We start from the raw sequence: 22022 nt of genomic DNA, 5'->3' as shown, positions 1-22022 counted from the left end.
TGGAATTACAAAGAAAGCCTGGCAGTGTCTCTACTTCCTTAGGAATTTGCAGAGATTCAGCGTGACATCAAAAACTCTGACAGACTTGTATAGATACTACATCACCCCCCTGGTACAGAAACACAATGCCCTTGAATGGAAAATCTTACAAAAAGTGGTGAATACAACTCAGTCCATCACGGGTAAAGCCCTCCCAACTATTGAGCACATCTACGTGGTGCATTGACACAGGGAAGCAGCGTCCATCATCAGGGACCCCCACCACCAGGTTCAGGAACAGTTATTATCATCAGACCTTTGAAACAGAGAGTATAGCTTCACTCAACTTCACTGGCCCCATCACTGACCTGTTCCCACAGCCGATGGGCTCACTTGCAAGGTCTCTTCATCTCATGTTCTCGATATTTATTGTGAATTTCTTTATTATTATGACGATTTGTTCCTGCTCTATTTGCAGTTTGTTGTCATCTGCACTCTGATTGGGTGGCCTTTCATTCATTGTGCTATGGTTCATGTTTATTGAATATGCCACAAGAAAATGATTCTCAGGGTTGTACAAGTACTTAAATAATAAATTTATTTTGAATTTTGAAATCTCAGTGTCTTCCCCACAGCACCCAGCAGCCTGAGAGAGTGGCTCTCCACCACCTTTGTTTGTTCTAGAATGTGCCGTGTGCTCTCACACAAATTGTGGGTCCAGCGCGTGAGTAAACAGATACAGCCCCGACTCCTCCAATATGAGCTTCATTGGACTGGTCTAACAGAAATGGGCCCTTTTCTTTCTTTGTAACTGTTTGTTAAAGTTGGAGAGTTGGTGAATATACTGTCTTTATAATTTTATGCTGGCATTCGATCTGTCATTTCTGAGCTACTGATAACTGTGTATGGGCAGTATTTACACAGCATTCACTCAAATCGAGGTTCCTTTAATCGGAACATCGCAGTGTTCCTGTTTGGTTGAACCCCAAATCGTACCGACCCCAGACACATATAGTTTATGAAAGGTGGCCTTCTCTCCCCTGAGTCATGTGGCTGTTAGCAGAGTTATCCAACAAGCCAGGTCTGTATACAAGCCCTGGTGGGAGGGTTACATTTGTGGGGGCTCATCTGGGATTGCAGTGTGAAAGCTGTTTAACGATTGATTAAGCGGTTTATTTGTGTGTTTAAACCTGTGTTTCAACTAGTACTTGTGGAAAGTCAGGTCCGTCGTAATTAAGGTACTTTATTGTGGATACCACGGGGATTAAGGTCTGGTGCGATTCAGAAAGGGTATCCGTAAATAATGCTTTTGTTCTGAGTTGGGTGGATGTCCAAATTCCCAATGAACTGCTACTTAGAGTGCTGAGTTCAGTAAAGGGTTTTGGGGACCGTTATGCTGGTTGAACGGTGTTCTGACCAATCAGCTGGTAGTGCAGGCTGGCAGTGACGTGACTGAAGTCGTGCTGCCCAATAGGATAGGAGCACCTGGAGAGGCAGGGCCATGGGCAATTCATATCTCTACAGAAGGGGGGGGGGTGAAGCTAAGGATAATGACTTTGAAGACAAGTTGTTCTCGTTTCTGCGAAGTGGGGGAAAAGAGTTGTCGGATGCGAAAGATCTAATGGGTCGTTTGATATAAATTCTGAGCTGGTTTCAGTAATTACCTCACTGGTTGATGAATGCCAAAGTGTACCTGCACAGAACCAAAGTTATCGTAGGCTGGGAGTGTTCTCTGGGGCCAAGCCCACACCCGGTGGGGAAGAAGGGTATGAAGCTTGAGCTGAGCAGACATCTCAGTTACTGGATGAGTGGCAGAGCTCAGATAATGTGAAAATACTGAAACTGACAGCGAGTTTAAAGGGTCCGGCAGCTGATAAAGGCAAAAAACCCATTAGCCACGTCAGCTCATTGCTTGCAAGCTCTGCAAGATGTTTTGGCACTGCTGAAGTCATGTCATCGGCGAACTTGATGATGTTGTTCGAGCTGTGTGTTGCAGCACAGTCATGGGTCAGCAGAGTGAACAGCAGTGGACTGAGCACACAGCCCTGGGGGGCCCCCGTGCTCAGTGTGATGGTGTTGGAGATGCTGCTCCCAATCCTGACTGACTGAGGTCTCCCAGTCAGGAAGTCTAGGATCCAGTTGCAGAGGGAGGTGTTCAGGCCCAATAGGCTCAGCTTTCCAATCAGTTTCTGAGGGATGATTGTGCTGAATGCTGAACTGAAGTCTATGAACAGCATTCAAACGTACGTGTCTTTTTTGTCCAGGTGGGTTAGGGCCAGGTGGAGGGTGACGGCACTGACATCATCTGTTGAGCGTTTGGGATGGTACACAAACTGCAGGGGGTCCAGTGAGGGAGGTAGCAGGGTCTTGATATGCCTCATAAGGAGCCTCTCGAAACACTTCATGATGATGGATGTAAGTGCAATGGGACAGTAGTCATTTAGGCAGAACACTGAAGTCTTCTTCGGCACGGGGATGATGGTGGCAGCCTTGAGGCACGTTGGAACGGTGGTGCTGCTCAGGGAGATGTTGAAGATGTCAGTGAGAACATCTGCTAGCTGGTCTGCACATCCTCTGAACACTCTACCAGGAATGTTGTCAGGTCCAGCAGCCTTCCGTGGGTTGACCCTGCACAGGGTTCTTCTCACATCGGCCACGGTGAGACACAGCACCTGGTCATTTGTAGGAGGGGTGGATTTCCTCGCTGCCACGTCATTTTCCTCCTCAAACCGGGCGTAGAATTTATTCAGCGCATCTGGGAGGGAGGCATCACCTGCACAGTCAGATGATGTTGTCCTGTAATTGGTGATGTCATGGATGCCCTTCCACATGCGCTGCGTGTCGCCGCTGTCCTAGAAGTAACTGGATTAGCTGGGCATGTGCACACTTTGCCCCTCTGATGGCTCGGGACAGTTTGGCCCTTGCTGTTGTTAGAGCTGCCTTGTCGCCTGCTCTGAAGGCAGAGTCGCGGGACCTCAGCAGCGCACGCACCTCTGCGGTCATCCATGGCTTCTGGTTGGCACGTATAGTGATGGTCTTGGACAGAGTAACATCATCAATGCACTTGCTGATGTAGCTGGTCACTGATGCTGTGTACTCCCCTAAGCTGGTAGAGTCGCCATCGGTTGCAGCCTCCCTGAACATGTGCCAGTCAGTGTGCTCAAAGCAGTCTTGAAGAGCAGAGATGGCTCCTGCTGGCCAGGTTTTCACCTGCTTCTGAACTGGTCCAGAGCGCCTGACGAGCGGTCTGTATACTGGGATTAGCGTAACAGAGATGTGGTCTGAGTATCCGAGGTGGGGGCGGAGCTCTGCCTGGTACGTGTCGGGGATGTTTGTATAAACCAGGTCCAACACGTTTGCCCTTCAACTGTACTTTTTCCATAGACGCTACCTGGCCTGCTGAGTTCCTCCAGCATTGTGTGGGTGTTCCTCCTCCAATCCACCTGGGCAAGCTCCTCTTTTGTGCCTCTATAATTCCCTTTATTCCATTGCAATACTGATACAAGTGACTTACGCTTCTCCCTTTCAAACTGAGGTATGAATTCAATCATGTTATGATCACTGCCTCCTAAGGGTTCCTTTACATTAAGCTCCTGAATAAGATCTGGGTTATTACACAACACCCAAATCTGAGATAGCCTTTCCCTGAGTAGGCTCGAGCACAAACTGCTCTAAAAAGCCATCTCATAGGCATTCAACAAATCCCCTCTCTTGCGATCCGACACCAACCTGACTTTCCCAATCCCCTTGCACATTGAAGTCCCCCATTACAATTGTATCACTGCCCTTATTAAAGCCCTTTCCAGCTCCCACTGCGATCTCAACCCCACATCTTGGCTACTATTTGGAGGCCTGTATATGATTCCTATAATGTTTTTTCACCCCTGCTGTTTCATAACTCCACCCACAAAGATTCGACATTCTCTGACCCTATGTCGTCTTTTTTTGAAGATCTAATTCCACCTCTTACCCACAGAGCCGCCCCACCACAGAGCAGCCCCACCACAGAGCAGCCCCACCACAGAGCAGCCCCACCACAGAGCCGCCCCACCACAGAGCAGCCCCACCACAGAGCAGCCCCACCACAGAGCCATCCCCACCACAGAGCCGCCCCACCACAGAGCAGCCCCACCACAGAGCAGCCCCACCACAGAGCCGCCCCACCACAGAGCCATCCCCACCACAGAGCCATCCCACCACAGAGCCATCCCACCACAGAGCAGCCCCACCACAGAGCCGCCCCACCACAGAGCCACCCCACCACAGAGACGCCCCACCACAGAGCCGCCCCACCACAGAGCCATCCCACCACAGAGCCGCCCCACCACAGAGCCGCCCCACCACAGAGCCGACCCACCACAGAGCCGCCCCACCACAGAGCCAGCCCCACCACAGAGCCATCCCCACCACAGAGCCGCCCCACCACAGAGCCGCCCCACCACAGAGCAGCCCCACCACAGAGCCGCCCCACCACAGAGCCGCCCCACCACAGAGCAGCCCCACCACAGAGCAGCCCCACCACAGAGCCATCCCCACCACAGCCGCCCCACCACAGAGCCACCCCACCACAGAGCCGCCCCACCACAGAGACCCCCCACCACAGAGCCACCCCACCACAGAGCAGCCCCACCACAGAGCCGCCCCACCACAGAGCCACCCCACCACAGAGCCACCCCACCACAGAGACGCCCCACCACAGAGCCACCCCACCACAGAGCCGTCCCACCACAGAGCCGCCCCACCACAGAGCAGCCCCACCACAGAGCCGCCCCACCACAGAGCCACCCCACCACAGAGACGCCCCACCACAGAGCCGCCCCACCACAGAGCCATCCCACCACAGAGCCGCCCCACCACAGAGCCGCCCCACCACAGAGCCGACCCACCACAGAGCCGCCCCACCACAGAGCCAGCCCCACCACAGAGCCATCCCCACCACAGAGCCGCCCCACCACAGAGCCGCCCCACCACAGAGCAGCCCCACCACAGAGCCGCCCCACCACAGAGCCGCCCCACCACAGAGCAGCCCCACCACAGAGCAGCCCCACCACAGAGCCATCCCCACCACAGCCGCCCCACCACAGAGCCACCCCACCACAGAGCCGCCCCACCACAGAGACGCCCCACCACAGAGCCACCCCACCACAGAGCAGCCCCACCACAGAGCCGCCCCACCACAGAGCCACCCCACCACAGAGCCACCCCACCACAGAGACGCCCCACCACAGAGCCACCCCACCACAGAGCCGTCCCACCACAGAGCCGCCCCACCACAGAGCAGCCCCACCACAGAGCCGCCCCACCACAGAGCCGCCCCACCACAGAGCCGCCCCACCACAGAGCCATCCCACCACAGAGCCACCCCACCACAGAGCCATCCCCACCACAGAGCCATCCCCACCACAGAGCAGCCCCACCACAGAGCCGCCCCACCACAGAGCCGCCCCACCACAGAGCCATCCCACCACAGAGCCACCCCACCACAGAGCCATCCCCACCACAGAGCCATCCCCACCACAGAGCAGCCCCACCACAGAGCCGCCCCACCACAGAGCCGCCCCACCACAGAGCAGCCCCACCACAGAGCCATCCCCACCACAGAGCCGCCCCACCACAGAGCCGCCCCACCACAGAGCCGCCCCACCACAGAGTCATCCCACCACAGAGCCGCCCCACCACAGAGCCATCCCACCACAGAGCCATCCCACCACAGAGCCGCCCCACCACAGATCCGTCCCACCACAGAGCCGCCCCACCACAGAGCCGCCCCACCACAGAGCCAGCCCCACCACAGAGCCATCCCACCACAGAGCCACCCCACCACAGAGCCGCCCCACCACAGAGCCATCCCCACCACAGAGCCACCCCACCACAGAGCAGCCCCACCACAGAGCCATCCCACCACAGAGCCGCCCCACCACAGAGCCGCCCCACCACAGAGCAGCCCCACCACAGAGCCAGCCCCACCACAGAGCCATCCCCACCACAGAGCCGCCCCACCACAGAGCCATCCCCACCACAGAGCCATCCCCACCACAAAGCCGCCCCACCACAGAGCCGCCCCACCACAGAGCCGCCCCACCACAGAGCCGCCCCACCACAGAGTCATCCCACCACAGAGCCGCCCCACCACAGAGCCGTCCCACCACAGAGCTGTCCCACCACAGAGCCGCCCCACCACAGAGCCGCCCCACCACAGAGCCGTCCCACCACAGAGCCGCCCCACCACAGAGCCGCCCCACCACAGAGCCAGCCCCACCACAGAGCCGTCCCACCACAGAGCCGCCCCACCACAGAGCCGCCCCACCACAGCCGCCCCACCACAGAGCAGCCCCACCACAGAGCCGCCCCACCACAGAGCCGCCCCACCACAGAGCAGCCCCACCACAGAGCCGCCCCACCACAGAGCCGCCCCACCACAGAGCCATCCCACCACAGAGCCATCCCCACCACAGAGCCGCCCCACCACAGAGCAGCCCCACCACAGAGCAGCCCCACCACAGAGCCATCCCCACCACAGAGCCGCCCCACCACAGAGCCGCCCCACCACAGAGCCATCCCCACCACAGAGCCATCCCCACCACAGAGCAGCCCCACCACAGAGCCGCCCCACCACAGAGCAGCCCCACCACAGAGCAGCCCCACCACAGAGCCATCCCCACCACAGAGCCATCCCACCACAGAGCCATCCCCACCACAGAGCCGCCCCACCACAGAGCAGCCCCACCACAGAGCAGCCCCACCACAGAGCCATCCCCACCACAGAGCCGCCCCACCACAGAGCCGCCCCACCACAGAGCCGCCCCACCACAGAGCAGCCCCACCACAGAGCCGCCCCACCACAGAGCAGCCCCACCACAGAGCCATCCCCATCACAGAGCAGCCCCACCATAGAGCCACCCGACCACAGAGCCGCTCCACCACAGAGCAGCCCCACCACAGAGCCATCCCCACCACAGAGCCATCCCCACCACAGAGCAGCCCCACCACAGAGCCATCCCCACCACAGAGCCATCCCCACCACAGAGCAGCCCCACCACAGAGCCATCCCCACCACAGAGCCGCCCCACCACAGAGCCGCCCCACCACAGAGCAGCCCCACCACAGAGCCGCCCCACCACAGAGCCGCCCCACCACAGAGCAGCCCCACCACAGAGCCGCCCCACCACAGAGCCGCCCCACCACAGAGCCATCCCACCACAGAGCCATCCCACCACAGAGCCGCCCCACCACAGAGCCACCCCACCACAGAGCCGCCCCACCACAGAGCCACCCCACCACAGAGCCGCCCCACCACCTATGCCTTCCTGCCCGTCCTTTCGATACAAAGAACATCAAACTCCCAACTATGGCCTTCTTTCAGCCACAACTCAGTGCTGCCCACAACATCATACCGACCAATCTCCTGAAACTGGGAAATATTGAGGAAGGGCCAATCCAGTTTGTTCGAGACGATCTTCGAGGGGAGATCGGAATGTGGCGGGTGCTTTCATGCAGACCGTGTATCCAGAGCATGAGTAAAGCCACAGTCCCGTCTACTCCAGAAACGAGCTCCAACGTGTATGTGCACATTCAACTGTAATGAGCCCATTTATTTTTATTTTTTCATAACTGTTCGCTAAAGTTGAAAATTTGGTGAATATACTTTCTTTATAATTTTATGCTGGTGCACAATGTCATTTCTGGGCCAACGATAACTGTGTATGGGCAGTATTTACACGGCATTCATCTTTACATTCTTAATAAATTTTTAGTGTTGGCGCATGGCCAAGTGGTTAAGGTGACAGTCTAGTGATCTGAAGGTCGCTGGTTCGAGCCTCAGCTGAGGCAGCGTGTTGTGTCCTTGAGCCAGGCATTTAACCACACACTGCTCTGCGACGACACCAGTGCCAAGCTGTATGGGTCCTAATGCCCTTCCCCTGGACAACATCGGTGGCATGGAGAGGGGAAACTTACAGCATGGGCAACTACAAGTCTTCCATACAACTTTGCCCAGGCCTCAGTCATCGTCGAAAATCAATGGACAGCCAAAGAAGAAGAAGAAGAAATTTCTGCAGTTTTAAAAGTTTCCCAAATCTGCTAATTTTTGCTCTATTATATGCCCTCTCTTTAGCTCTTATGTCAGCTGGACTTCCTTTGTTAGCCATGGTTGTGTCATCCTGCCTTCAGATTATTTCTTCCTCTTCGGGATCCTGTGCCTTCCGAATTGCTTCCAGAAATTCCAGTCATTGCTGCTCTGCCATTATCCCTGCCAGTGTTCTTTTCCAATCATCTTGGCCAAGCCTCTGAAACTCCCTTTACTCCACTGTGATGCTGATACATCTGACTTCAGCTTCTCCTCAAATTTCAGGGTGAATTTGATCATATTATGATCATTTTCAAAAGTTAATAAAAGTAAATTTCTTGTTTCTCCAAGTTCCTGCGCAACACAAGCAGTCTGAAATTATATTTGTGTTCAAATTCAAGCAGTCCATCATAACCACAGCAACGCTTTTGGAAAAAAATTGCTGTCCAGTGTTATATTTATGAAAAACATTACAGTGTCTCTTCTTTTTCAGTTGTACTCTCTGTATCGAGGACTTCCATTCCAATTCCGTTGGTTCTGAGGCTGGATGTAGGAACCGTAGCCTCTCCTGATGGTGGGGAAGGAGCCAGCAGACAGGATGGGTGGGGTGGGGCGCTCCTGAGGCGGGACACCCGCGACCTCCTCACGCACCCATTCCAACCCTTCAGACCTGTTCCAGCTTCTCCGGTACCTGAAAGAAGTCTAAAGCAGCAGAAAATGTTGGTAACACTCAGCAGGTCGGTCAGCATGTGTGGAGGGAGAACGTTTCAGGTTTGACCTGGGGAGGAGGAAGAAAGAAAGCCAGTTTTCAGTAACGGAGGAGGATAAAGCGATGGGTAAAGGGGGGGGGGGGGGGGGGAAGTATCTCCGAGAGCGTGAGATCAAGTGGGTGAACGTGGAGCCGGTGCAAGCACATTATGTTTCTGTCCGAGTACTGCGTTGAACATGAGATCAGTACAACCACAACCGGACTGAGCAATACTGAACGGAGACTGTAGATGCTGGAACCTGGAGCAACGGGTCATCAGCCAGAGGAACCCCCAGGGCCGTGTGCTCACCTCGCTGCTGCTGTAAGACTGAACTGCTAACCACGTCACCAAGTCCACTGTTGACACGGCAGGTGCTTGCCCCCATCAAAAGCGGCAGTGAGACATCGTACAGAGTGGCCAGTGGAACGACGTGAGCACAGCAACTTGAATCTCACCATGGACGATACCTAAGAGGTGATGGTGGACTTTCTGAAGGTGCAGACTGACCGCTCCTTACTGCACATACACAGCCCAGCCGTAGTGAGAGTGAGGAGCAAGCACCAAGTTTCTAGGAGTGCACATAGTGAATGGTCTCACCTGGTCCCTCAACACCACCTCTTTGGTCCAGAGAGCACAGCAGCAGCTCCACAACTTGCTCAGCAAATTGAGGTGAGCCAAGCTCTTTCCCTGCTTTTTGGAGGAGCACCATCGAGGGTGCCCTGACCTGCTGAATCAGCATCCAGTACGGGAATTGTAAGGCATCTGACTGCAAGTCCCTACAAAGGATAGTGAGGACCGCTGAGAGGATCATCCGGTCTCCCATCCATCAGAGTAGCCCAGCCGTTAGCATTGCCAATGATCCCTCCCATCCATACAAGAAAATCTCTTTGACCCCCCTACCACCAGGAAATACAGTAGCATTAAGACAAGAAGTGTTAGAATAGGAAACAGCTTCTTCCCCCAGGCCGTGAGACGGACTGAACTTCCTGCCTCTCATTGTGTATGAAGCACCAGTAATGTTAAAACCTTCACTCTTTAACTTGTGTTGGAAACGCACCTCATGCTAAATGTCTGGGATACGTTCAACTATTTGTTAATTTATCTGTGGCAGTAGTACTTTATGTGTTGTGTGTGAGTTATATATACTGTGCTGTGCACCTTGGACTGGAGGAACAGTGTTTTGTTTGACTTTGTACTTCTGTACATTTGGCTGCCAGTAACCTTGAACTTGAATGCACTGTGAACATCTGTACTGACAGTGACCGAACTCGAACTCATTGGGTCAATCGGTGTCTACAGGAACAAAGGAACTATTGACATATCGGGTCAAAACCCTGCTTCAGAATTGATGGTGATGCTTGGAAGTGGTGGTTTTGTCAAACCTATGCTCCCCCGACCTTGAACACGTAACGATCAAATGCCACATGTTCTATTTACCCCAGGGGTTCTCATCCGTGATCCTCACCGAAGTGTACATCGCACCAGCGGCCGACCCTCTTCATCCTGTCTGAGGAGCATTGTATCGATAGTAACCTGTCGCTGAAACTGCTTCTCTGTCTCTGGATGGTGCTATGTAGAGGATGTTCAGAGTTTTCCATAATTGACCGTAGCCTACTCAGCGCCCTTCGCTCAGCTACCGATGTTAAACTCTCCAGTACTTTGCCCACGACAGAGCCCGCCTTCCTTACCAGCTTATTAAGACCTGAGGCGTCCCTCTTCTTAATGCTTCCTCCCCAACACGCCACCACAAAGAAGAGGGCGCTCTCCACAACTGACCTATAGAACATCTTCAGCATCTCACTACAGACATTGAATGACACCAACCTTCTAAGGAAGTACAGTCGACTCTGTGCCTTCCTGCACAAGGCATCTGTGTTGGCAGTCCAGTCTAGCTTCTCGTCTAACTGTACTCCCAGATACTTGTAGGTCTTAACCTGCTCCACACATTCTCCATTAATGATCACTGGCTCCATTAAGAACTTTTAAAAGCTATTATTAATGCTTTTTGAGATAGTGATTTAGATGCATATCATATTTTTTTACTGAGTTAAGTATTGTATGTAATTAGTTTTGCTACAACAAGTGTATGGGACATTGGAAAAAATGCTGAATTTCCCCATCGGGATGAATAAAGTATCTATCTATCTATCTATCTATCTATCTATAATCAGGCACCTCAGATACTGCACGATGCTGTCTCTAAACGAGGAACGGTCCACCCCGACACATTTAAAATCAAAATTGGAGACTTCAGCCAGGTTTGTTCGAAGAAAACCCTGCCCAATTGCCATCAGCATTGACCAGTAGCACTGACAACGTCCAGTACACTACACCACTGTTATACTGAGATGAGGAACGCCTACCGTTCCATGCCCAGACCAGATTTCAGTAAATCAGATCACTTGGCTGTCCCTCTCCTACCTGCACACAGGGGAGGCTAAAGGGCAAAACTCCAGATATTAAAACAACAGAGAGGCTGGTTGTGGGAGGCAGAGGAGTGACTACGGGACTGTTTCAAGATGGCGGACTGGGCTGCGCTCAAGGCCTCCTCTGAGGGAATACACTATGGTTGTAACGAACCAAGTGATTCCTCTCAAAATCATTGGGAGTCTTCCCCAACCAGAAGCCCTGGATGAACCATGAGATCCACAATCTGCTGAGGGACAGATCAGAGGCATTCACGCCTGGAGATCGAGAAGTTACGAGAAGTCCAGGTACGATTTCTAGAAAGCCTTCTCACGGGTGAAGTGGCAATTCCAGACTAAACTTGAAAGAACAAAGGACGCTCGACAGATGTGGCAGGGCCTGAATGCTATCATATCTTAAAAAGTTAAATCAAGTGATGTAGTTAACATCAGGACTTCCCTTCCAGATGAGTTCAATGTCTTCTCTGATCATTTGGCCACCAAAACATGGAGGAACCATCGCAATCTCCCACAGCCCCCGATGATCCTGTGATTTCAAAGGCCAATGTGTGAGCAACTTCAGGAGGGTGAACCCATGTAAAGCATCTGGCTTAGATGGGGGTAGCTGGCCAAGTACTAAGGACCTGTGTTATTCAGCTGGCTGGAGTGTTCACTGAGATCTTTAACCTCTCGCTTCACCAGTCTGAGGTACACACCTGTTTCAAGCAGACTTTCCCGTGCCTAAGAAGAACGTGGTGTGTCAATGACTATCATCCGGTCCCACCTACATCCACACTGATGGAGTGTTTTGAGAAGGTGCTGATGAAACACATCAACTCCTGCCTGAGAAGTGACTTGGATCCGCTCCAGTTTGCCTAAAGGTCCTCTCTGCAACAGGTCCATCTCATTGGCTCCTCACTCAACGCTGGGTCATCTGGACAGCAAAGGTGCATACATCAGGATGCTCTTTATCGCCTACAGCTCAGCATTCAATACCATCACCCCCTCAGCACAGATAGATAGATAGATAGATAGATAGATAGATAGATAGATAGATAGATAGATAGATAGATAGATAGATAGATAGATAGATACTTTATTCATCCCCATGGGGAAATTCAACTTTTTTCCAATGTCCCATACACTTGTTGTAGCAAAACTAATTACATACAATACTTAACTCAGTAAAAAAAATGTGATATGCATCTAAATCACCATCTCAAAAAGCATTAATAATAGCTTTAAAAAGTTCTTAAGTCCTGGCGGTAGAATTGTAAAGCCTAATGGCATTGGGGAGTATTGACCTCTTCATCCTGTCTGAGGAGCATTGCATCGATAGTAACCTGTCGCTGAAACTGCTTCTCTGTCTCTGGATGGTGCTATGTAGAGGATGTTCAGAGTTTTCCATAATTGACCGTAGCCTACTCAGCGCCCTTCGCTCAGCTACCGATGTTAAACTCTCCAGTACTTTGCCCACGACAGAGCCCGCCTTCCTTACCAGCTTATTAAGACGTGAGGCGTCCCTCTTCTTAATGCTTCCTCCCCAACACGCCACAAGATGCACCACAAGCATTTGCTTAGTCCCCTGCCCTACTCAATTTACACCTCTGACGGTGTGGACAGAGCACAACTCCAACAAGTTTGCCGAGGACGACTCTGCTGCAGGCTGAATCAGCCGACAGGAGGGAGAGTGAAGATCCAGCTGAGTGGTGCCATAACAACATCCTCTCGCTCAGTGTCGGTAAGACCAAGGCACTGATTATCGACTTCAGAAGTAGGAAACTGGAGGTCCATGAGTCAGTTCTCATTGTTGGATCAGAAGTGGAGAGGGTCAGCAACTTCGATGGTGTTATCCTTTCAGAGGACCTGTCCTGGGCCCAGCATGTAAATGCAATTACGAAGAAAGCACAGCAGCGTCTCTACTTCCTTAGGAGTTTGCGAAGATTCAGCATGACACCTAAAACTTTGACAAACATTTATAGATGTGTAGTGAAGAGTGGAATGACTGGCTGCATCACAGCCTGGTATGGAAACACCAATGCTGTTTTGAATGGAAAATCCTACAAAAAGTAATAAATACGGCCCAGTTCGTCACAGGTAAAGCCCTTAATTGAGCACATCTACACAGAGCGTTGTCACAGGAAAGCAGCCTCCATCATCAGGGACCCCCACCTGCCGGGACATGATCTTCTCTTGTGGCTGCCGTCAGGAAGAAGGTACAGGAGACTCAGGACTCGTTTTAGAAGTCTGGTCTGTTTTTAACTGCCAAGCAAGAACCTTATGTGATCTTTCACCTAGTTCATAATATCTCTGTTTAGTTCTCATAATTGCTTTTTCTGTTCAATGTGTCTGAAGTGTATTATATTGTAACTTCTTGTTAACAAATTGTCTTCGTTTTTCTTCTGTCATATATCTTTGAGATTCTTTTTCTAATTTTGTAATCTTTTTCCAATTGATCTATTTCTTTCATATATTCCTTCTTAATTTTAGAAGTATAACTTATTATCTGACCTCTCAAATATGCCTTCATTGCTTCCCACAGTATAAATTTGTCATCAACTGAATGTGAATTTGTATCTAAAAAAAACTGAATCTGCTTTTTCATAAAATCACAAAAATCTTGACGTTTTAATAATATTGAATTAAATCATCTATAAATTGATTCCTCTTTATCTATCATTATCAAAGGAGAATGATCTGACAATATTCTTGCTTTATATTCCATATTTTTCACTGTCTTGAATATTCGTTGTTAATAGGAAAAAAAATCTATCCTTGAATAAGTTTTGTGTCTATTTGAATAAAATGAATAACCTCTTTCTTTTGGGTTAATTCTTCTCCATATATCAATCAAGTTTAAATCTTTCATCAGTGCTAGTTAATTTTGCTACTTTTGATTTTGTGACAACCTTTGTTGATCTATCTAAAACTGGATCTAGACAAAAGTTAAAATCTCCACCTATTAATATTTTGTCATGTGCGTTAGCCAAATTCAAAAAGACCTCTTGTATAAATTTTACATAATTATCATTTGGTGCATAAATATTCATAAGAGTCCATAGTTCTGAAAAAATTCGACAATGTATAATTACATATCTCCCCGCCGAATCAATTAATACATTTTGTATTTTAATTGGTAAATTTTTATTAACCAAAATTGCAACTCCTCTCGCCTTTGAGTTAAATGAAGCCACAATAACATTTCCAACCCAATCTCTTTTTAATTTCTGATGTTCTATCTCTGTTAAGTGTGTTTTTAAAAACTTTTTTTTCTCAGCTCAACCTCGTGTCAATTGCTAGGAACTTACGGACTATTCCGGTGGTGTTTAGTGGCTTTCTGAAGATTTACACGAATATTACTGTGTAAACCTAATTGTTGAATGCTATTGTGTAGTGACCCATTGTAGATATTACCACTGGGACAATGTATACCCTGTTCATGTTCCATAGTCTTTCAATTTCCTCTTTTCATTCAGAATATTTCTGGTGTTTTTCATTTATTGATTTCTCTAAGTAGTGTGTGCTTGGAATGGCTGTATCTATTAAATAAGTTGTTATTGCTTGTTTATCCAGGTTTATTATATCTGGACAGTTATCATGGACTGTCCTATCTGTAATAACTGATCAATCATAATATAATCTGTGCTATCCTGACTCCAAAACTGGATAAGGCTTGTACTTTAAAGTGAGATTATTATTTCTTTCTTCTTGTTGTCAAGTTGCTGCGGTCTTTCATTGATCCTGTTACGGTTATTATTCTACGATGGATGTATTGAGTATACCCATGAGAAAATGAAACTCAGGGTTGTAAGTATGTACTTTGGAACTTTTTGAGAGCGGAGAGGGGATACAGCAGTATCGAGAGGGGAAGGAGTGACGCAGGAGTTCGAGGTGACCGGTGGACTGAAGACGGGTGTACCATGACAGACAGAGGCACAAGAGATTCTGCTGGTCCAGAGCAGAAACATCGACAGTTCCACCAGCTTCAAAAGGCAGCAGCATCCGTCATTAAGGACCCTCACCGGCCTGGAAATGCCCCCGTTCTAATTACTACCATCAGGGAGGAGGCACAGGAGCATGAAAACACACCCTGAATGATTCAGTTAGAGCAGGGATGGCCAGCCTGTGGCGCATTGGATGATTAGAAGTGGGGCATTGCACCCCTGTGATAATAATAAAAAAGTAACTACTCATGCAAAAAGTATTAACAAAAAACCGATTTGTAGAAAGGAAAATCTATAACGGGAATTCAAGTAGCTTAGAGCTAGAAATGGGTTTTACTGAGAATAAATCTAAAACTTAGCAATTATTTTTAGCGATTTTATTATTTCGTGCACATCTTTTGGCGAATGTTATCTTCTTTCACATTAATCTGTTTCCAATTTTAAAAAAATGTTCAAATGAGTCAAACTAGGAAAGAAGGACATTCGTTCTGCAGTCGTTCCATAACTGTTCAATACACATTTGATATTTGTTTGATCCTGAGGCGCCGGGCATCTGCACCAGCGGTGCGTCGCAGGTTTTCCCCAGTCAGTTTACAATTGACACTCGTGCGCTACGGAGTTGTGCTTTGCTTGTCCTTTGTGAACATTTGCAGTTTTGTACTTTTTTGAAAATTAAACCTTGTTTTTACATTCAGCTACCCATCACAGTGCAAAAGGAAATGAGCAAAAGGAAAGCAGAAAGTGATAGTAAGCGTGAATTCAATGAACAGTGGGAAAATGAGTTCCTATTTATAACGGGTCCGTCAGGAAAACCGTTGTGCATTGTTTGTGGAAACACTCTCTCACATAATAGAAGACATGATCTTAACAGACACTATAAAACACAACATCAGACTGAAATAGAAGGAAAACTGAAGCTAGTGATTGGGTCTGAGTTACGGAGAGAATATGCGATTAAGAAAAAGGAAGAAATCAAAAGAAGACAAATATATTTGTTAAAAGTCTCATTAAGGTAAGTAATGTTTCTCTTTTTATATTAAATCACTATATCATGTAAAAATGCTGAATATGTCTATGTTAACATATTTTACAATTTTTGAGTGGAGGGACAAGAGTTGTACTGAACTCGTGCGTGAGGTTGGCCAGCCCTGAGTTACAGCCTCCTGCCCTAGGCCATCAGATTTCCAAACGGGCCATGAACAACACCTTGCTGTTTCTCTTCTGTAGTCTGCTTCTTGTCGCTGACAGTAACGTTTCTGTCTGCTGCCACAACACAACAATATAAACCGTCTTCTTTTCACTTCCCTCCGTGGACGCTGACTGACTGGCTGAGTCCCCCAGATGCCCGAGGTGAGAGGCAGCCGGGGAGAGGAGCAGAGGTGGGGTGTCGAGGCAGTGCCAGGCAGGGACCCGAAAGGGAGAGAGGGGAGGACGGAGGAAAAGCAGATGGAGTGAGGTGGGGGGGGGGGGGGAGTGGAGAGTGAAGGTTGGGGTCTGCTGCTGGAGGGAGATAAGGAACACAAAGGGCAGGTAGCACTAGTCTCTGTAGGTAAAGGATGTGAAAATGCGGACCATTAGGGAAAGGGTGAACGACAGTTGGAAGCAAACTGGTGGTGGGGTGGGGGAAAGAGTGTGGTTGGATCCAGGAGGGGGAGAGCGACAGAGATGGGTAAGGTGGGGGAAGGCAGGGTCTGGAGTGGGAAACGGGACATGAATGGTGGGACTGGAGAAGGACCAGAAGGAGAGAGGGAAAGTGAGAAAGATGCTTATTTATTCAGGGGTAAACAGGCCATTCCAGCCCAATGAGCCAGCACCGCCCAGTTATACCCACGTGACCGTTAACCTACTGAGCCATACGCTTTTGGAACGTGGGAGGAAACCCACACGGTCATGGGGAGAACGTAATTACAGACAACGGCACGACTGAAGCCAGGTCGTTGGTGCTGTACTAGTCTTACACTAGCTGCTGTGCCACACTGGCATCCCGGGGATTTCAGCATTTCTCCGCCAGGCCGATCGAATCAGGAGAGAGAGAGAAAGGAGGCCACACACACATCCAGGACTGAGGTTTTAAAAGAAGCATTTGTGGGCTTCTGGCATTTCCTTCCTGGCAGCCAAATGGAATCAGGAGCGAGGGAAGAGGCATCTCGGGTTTCTGCCACTGAGTCTGGTGCTGTGGCTCGGAAGGGAAGTGAGGAGAAGGGGGCCGCGGTGGTGATAGGGGATTCCATAGTTGGAGGACCAGACAGGAGGCTCTGTGGGTGCAACAAAGACACGCTGATGGTGTGTTGTGTCGCAGGCGCCAGGGTGACGGCTGTCTTGGATTGGGCCCACGGCATTCTGAAGGGGGAGGGTGAGCAGCCAGAAGTCTTGGTACATATTAGCACCAATGACATAGGTAGACAAGGTGAAGAGGTCCTGAAGAGAGATTTTAGGGAGCTGCAGGAACTCCCAAGTAGTAATCTCTGGATCGTTGCCTGTGCCATGCACCAGTGAGAGTAAGAATGGAATGATTTGGCAGGTGACTGCGTGGTTGAGGAACTGGTGCAGGGGGCAGGAGTTCAGATTTATGGATCATTGGGATCTCTTATGGGGGGAGGTATGACCTGAACAAAAGGGACAGGTTACATCGAAACAAGAGGGGAACCAATATCCTTGCAGGCAGGTTTGCTAGAGCTGCTGGGGAGGGCTTAAACTGGGGGAACTGGAGTAATATGACTGAGGATAGGGCTGTTGGCTTACATGTGTGTAGTGTGACTGACATTTACCACAGGCAGACGATAGGGTAAAACTGCAGTCAGTGGGATGGGTTTTATTGTAACAGGGACAAATTCAAAAAGGGTGACACCTACAGGACAGATTGTGTTATATTTGAATGTACACGGTATACAGAATAGATGATCTTGTAGCACAGTTAGAGATCGGCAGGTATGACGTTGTGGGCATCGCTGAGTTGTGGCTGAAAGAAGGTCATAGTTGGGAGCTTAACATCCAAGGATGCACATTGTACAGATGGATGTATTGTGTAGGGGGGTGGAGTAGCTCTGTTGGTAAAAATGAAATTAATCCTTTGAAAGATGTGACATAGGATCAGAAGTAGAATTGTTGTGGGTAGAGTTAAAATACTGTAACATTAAAAAGACCTTGATGGGAATTATATACATAACTCCAAACATTAGCCAGGATGTAGGCTACAAATAACAGGAGACAGAAAATGCACGTCATAAGGACAATGTTACAATAGTCATGAGGGGTTTCAATATGCAGGTAGTTTGGGAAAATCAGGTTGGTGCTGGATCCCAAGAGATGGGATTTCTAGAGTGCCTATGAGATGGCTCTTTAGACCAGCTTGTAGTTGAGCCCACTAGGGGATCAACTATTCTGGACTGGGCGTTGTGTAAATGAACCAGATTTGATTAGGGAGCTTAAGGTAAAGGAACCCCCAGCAGTCAGTGGTCATAATACGATCAAATTCACCCTGAAATTTGAGAGGAAGATGCTGAAGTCAGATGTATCAGAATTGCAGTGTAGTATACAGAGGCATGAGACAGGAGCTAGCCAAAGTTGATTGGAAGGGGACACAAGCAGGGTTGACGGTAGAGTAGCAATGGCTGCAGTTTCTGGCAGCAATCTGGAAAGTGTAGGAGAAGATGAAGTATTCTAAAGGCTGAGTGAGGCACCGTGGCTGATAAGAAAAGTCAAGGCCAATATAAAACCAAAAGGGAGACCATATAAAAGAGCAAAATTAGTGTTAAAGTAGAGGATTGGGAAGCTTTTAAATACCGACAGAAGGCAACTAAAAAGCCATAAGAAACGGAAAAGATGAAATATGAGGAATTTCTTCAGCCGGAGTGGTGAGTCTGTGGAATTCGTTGCCAAAGGCGGCTGTGGAGGCCAAGTCACTGGCTGTATTTAAGGCCGAGGTTGATAAGATTCTTGATAGGTCAGAACATGAAGGGATACGGGGAGAAGGCAGGAGATTGGGGCTGAGAGGGAAAACGGACCAGCCATGATGAAATGGCGAGCAGAATGGATGGGTTGAATGTCTTAACTCTGCTCCGATGTCCTGTGTTAGTCCGTGCGTTACATTCCAGGGCTGTTCATAATTTGAGCCGTTTGTAGGTTGGGGGCGAACAGAATCAGTGAGTGGGAGACAATCATAAACACAGCAGTGATGGGATAGTGGGAATAGCAGGTGCCAGCCACCCTAACCAAGTCAGTGAGTGATTGTACGCAGCCCCCGATTGTTGTGGCTCAGTTCGGTGGGATGGGGAGTAGTCTGGGTGGGGGGAGGAAAGGTCCGGATCTTGACCGGTAGAAGGTTCCTATAGCTCTACAGCAGTCCCCCCCCCCCCCCACCATCCATCCCCCCGTCTCTCACCCATCGGATTGTCCATCTGCATGTATTGTCCACAAGATGGGCATTTGCAACCCAGAGAGGGAAGCCTGGATTCAATTCTCCAACTCCTCTGTGTGGGTCAGAACTGGCTGCCTCTGCCCGATGAGTCGTTCAGTTCTTTGGCTGAATGTGTGGCGACATTTGCGGGCTGCCCCTAGCACGTTCTTGGGCAGGTTGGTTGTTAACGTGATAAATAAATCTGAGTCCGAATTGATAGACAATAGACAATAGGTGCAGAAGTAGACCATTCGGCCCTTCGAGCCTGCACCACCATTCTGAGATCATGGCTGATCATCTACTATCAATACCCGGTTCCTGCCGTCCCTATATCCCTTGATTCCCCTATCCATAAAATACCTATCAAGCTCCTTCTTGAAAGCATCCAGAGAATTGACCTCCACTGCCTTCCGAGGCAGTGCATTCCAGACCCCCACAACTCTCTGGGAGTTGTTTTTCCTTAACTCTGTCCTAAATGACCTACCCCTTATTCTCAAACCATGCCCTCTGGTACTGGACTCTCCCAGCATCTGGAACATATTTTCTGCCTCTATCTTGTCCAATCCCTTAATAATCTTATATATTGCAATCAGATCCCCTCTCAATCTCCTTAATTCCAGCATGTACAAGCCCAGTCTCTCTAACCTCTCTGCGTAAGACAGTCCAGACATCCCAGGAATTAACCTCGTGAATCTACGCTGCACTTCCTCTACAGCCAGGATGTCCTTCCTTAACCCTGGAGACCAAAACTGTACACAATACTCCAGGTGTGGTCTCACCAGGGCCCTGTACAAATGTAAAAGGATTTCCTTGCTCTTATACTCAATTCCCTTTGTAATAAAGGCCAACATTCCATTAGCCTTCTTCACTGCCTGCTGCACTTGCTCTTTCACCTTCAGTGACTGATGAACAAGGACTCTGAGATCTCTTTGTATTTCTCCCTTACCTAACTCTACACCGTTCAGATAATAATCTGCCTTCCTGTTCTTACTCCCAAAGTGGATAACCTCACACTTATTCACATTAAACGTCATCTGCCAAGTATCTGCCCACTCACTCAGCCTATCCAAGTCACCCTGAATTCTCCTAACATCCTCATCATGTCACACTGCCACCCAGCTTAGTATCATCAGCAAACTTGCTGATGTTATTCTCAATGCCTTCATCTAAATCGTTGATGTAAATCGCAAACAGCTGTGGTCCCAATACCGAGCCCTGTGGCACCCCACTAGTCACCACCTGCCATTCTGAGAAACACCCATTCACCGTTACCCTTTGCTTTCTATCTGCCAACCAGTTTTCTATCCATGTCAATATCTTCCCCCCAATGCCATGAGCTCTAATTTTACCCACCAATCTCCTATGTGGGACCTTATCAAATGCCTTCTGAAAATCGAGGTAACACTACATCCACTGGATCTCCCTTGTCCAACTTCCTGGTTACATCCTCAAAAAACTCCAATAGAATAGTCAAGCATGATTTGCCCTTGGTAAATCCATGCTGGCTCAGCCCAATCCTATCACTGCTATCTAGATATGCCACTATTTCATCCTTAATAATGGACTCTAGCATCTTCCCCACTACTGATGTTAGGCTGACAGGATGATGGTTCTGTTTTCTCCCTCCCTCCTTTCTTAAAAAGTGGGATAACATTAGCCATTCTCCAATCCTCAGGAACTGATCCTGAATCTAAGGAACATTGGAAAATGATTACCAATGCATCCGCAATTTCCAGAGCCACCTCCTTTAGTATCCTAGGATGCAGACCATCTGGACCTGGAGATTTGTCAGCCTTCAGTCCCATCAGTCTACTCATCACCGTTTCCTTTCTAATGTCAATCTGTTTCATTTCCTCTGTTACCCTATGTCCTTGGCCCATCCATACATCTGGGAGATTGCTTGTGTCTTCCCTAGTGAAGACAGATCTAAAGTACTTATTAAATTCTTCTGCCATTTCTGTTTCCCATAACAATTTCACCCAATTCATTCTTCAAGGGCCCCAACATTGTTCTTAACTATCTTCTTTCTCTTCACATACCTAAGAAAGCTTTTGCTATCCTCCTTTATATTCCTGGCTAGCTTGCGTTTGTATCTCATTTTTTTCTCCCTGTATTGCCTTTTTAGTTAAGTTCTGTTGTTCCTTAAAAATTTCCCAATCATCTGTCCTCCCACTCACCTTAGCTCTGTCATACTTCCTTTTTTTTAATGCTATGCAATCTCTGACTTCCTTTGTCAACCACTGTGGCCCCTTTCCCCCCTTTGAATCCTTCCTTCTCCGGGGGATGAACTGATTTTGCACCTTGTGCATTATTCCCAAGAATACCTGCCATTGCTGTTCCACTGTTTTTTTCTGTTAGGATATCCGTCCAGATAACTTTGGCCAGCTCCTCCCTCATGGCTCCATAGTCTCCTTTGCAACACTGACACCTCCGATCTACCCTTATCCTTCTCAAATTGCAGATAAAAACTTATCATATTATGAT

This window comes from Hemitrygon akajei, chromosome 25 (assembly GCF_048418815.1).
Source record: "Hemitrygon akajei chromosome 25, sHemAka1.3, whole genome shotgun sequence".
Taxonomy (NCBI): Eukaryota; Metazoa; Chordata; class Chondrichthyes; order Myliobatiformes; family Dasyatidae; genus Hemitrygon; species Hemitrygon akajei.
Note: the sequence above shows the minus strand (reverse complement) of the source record.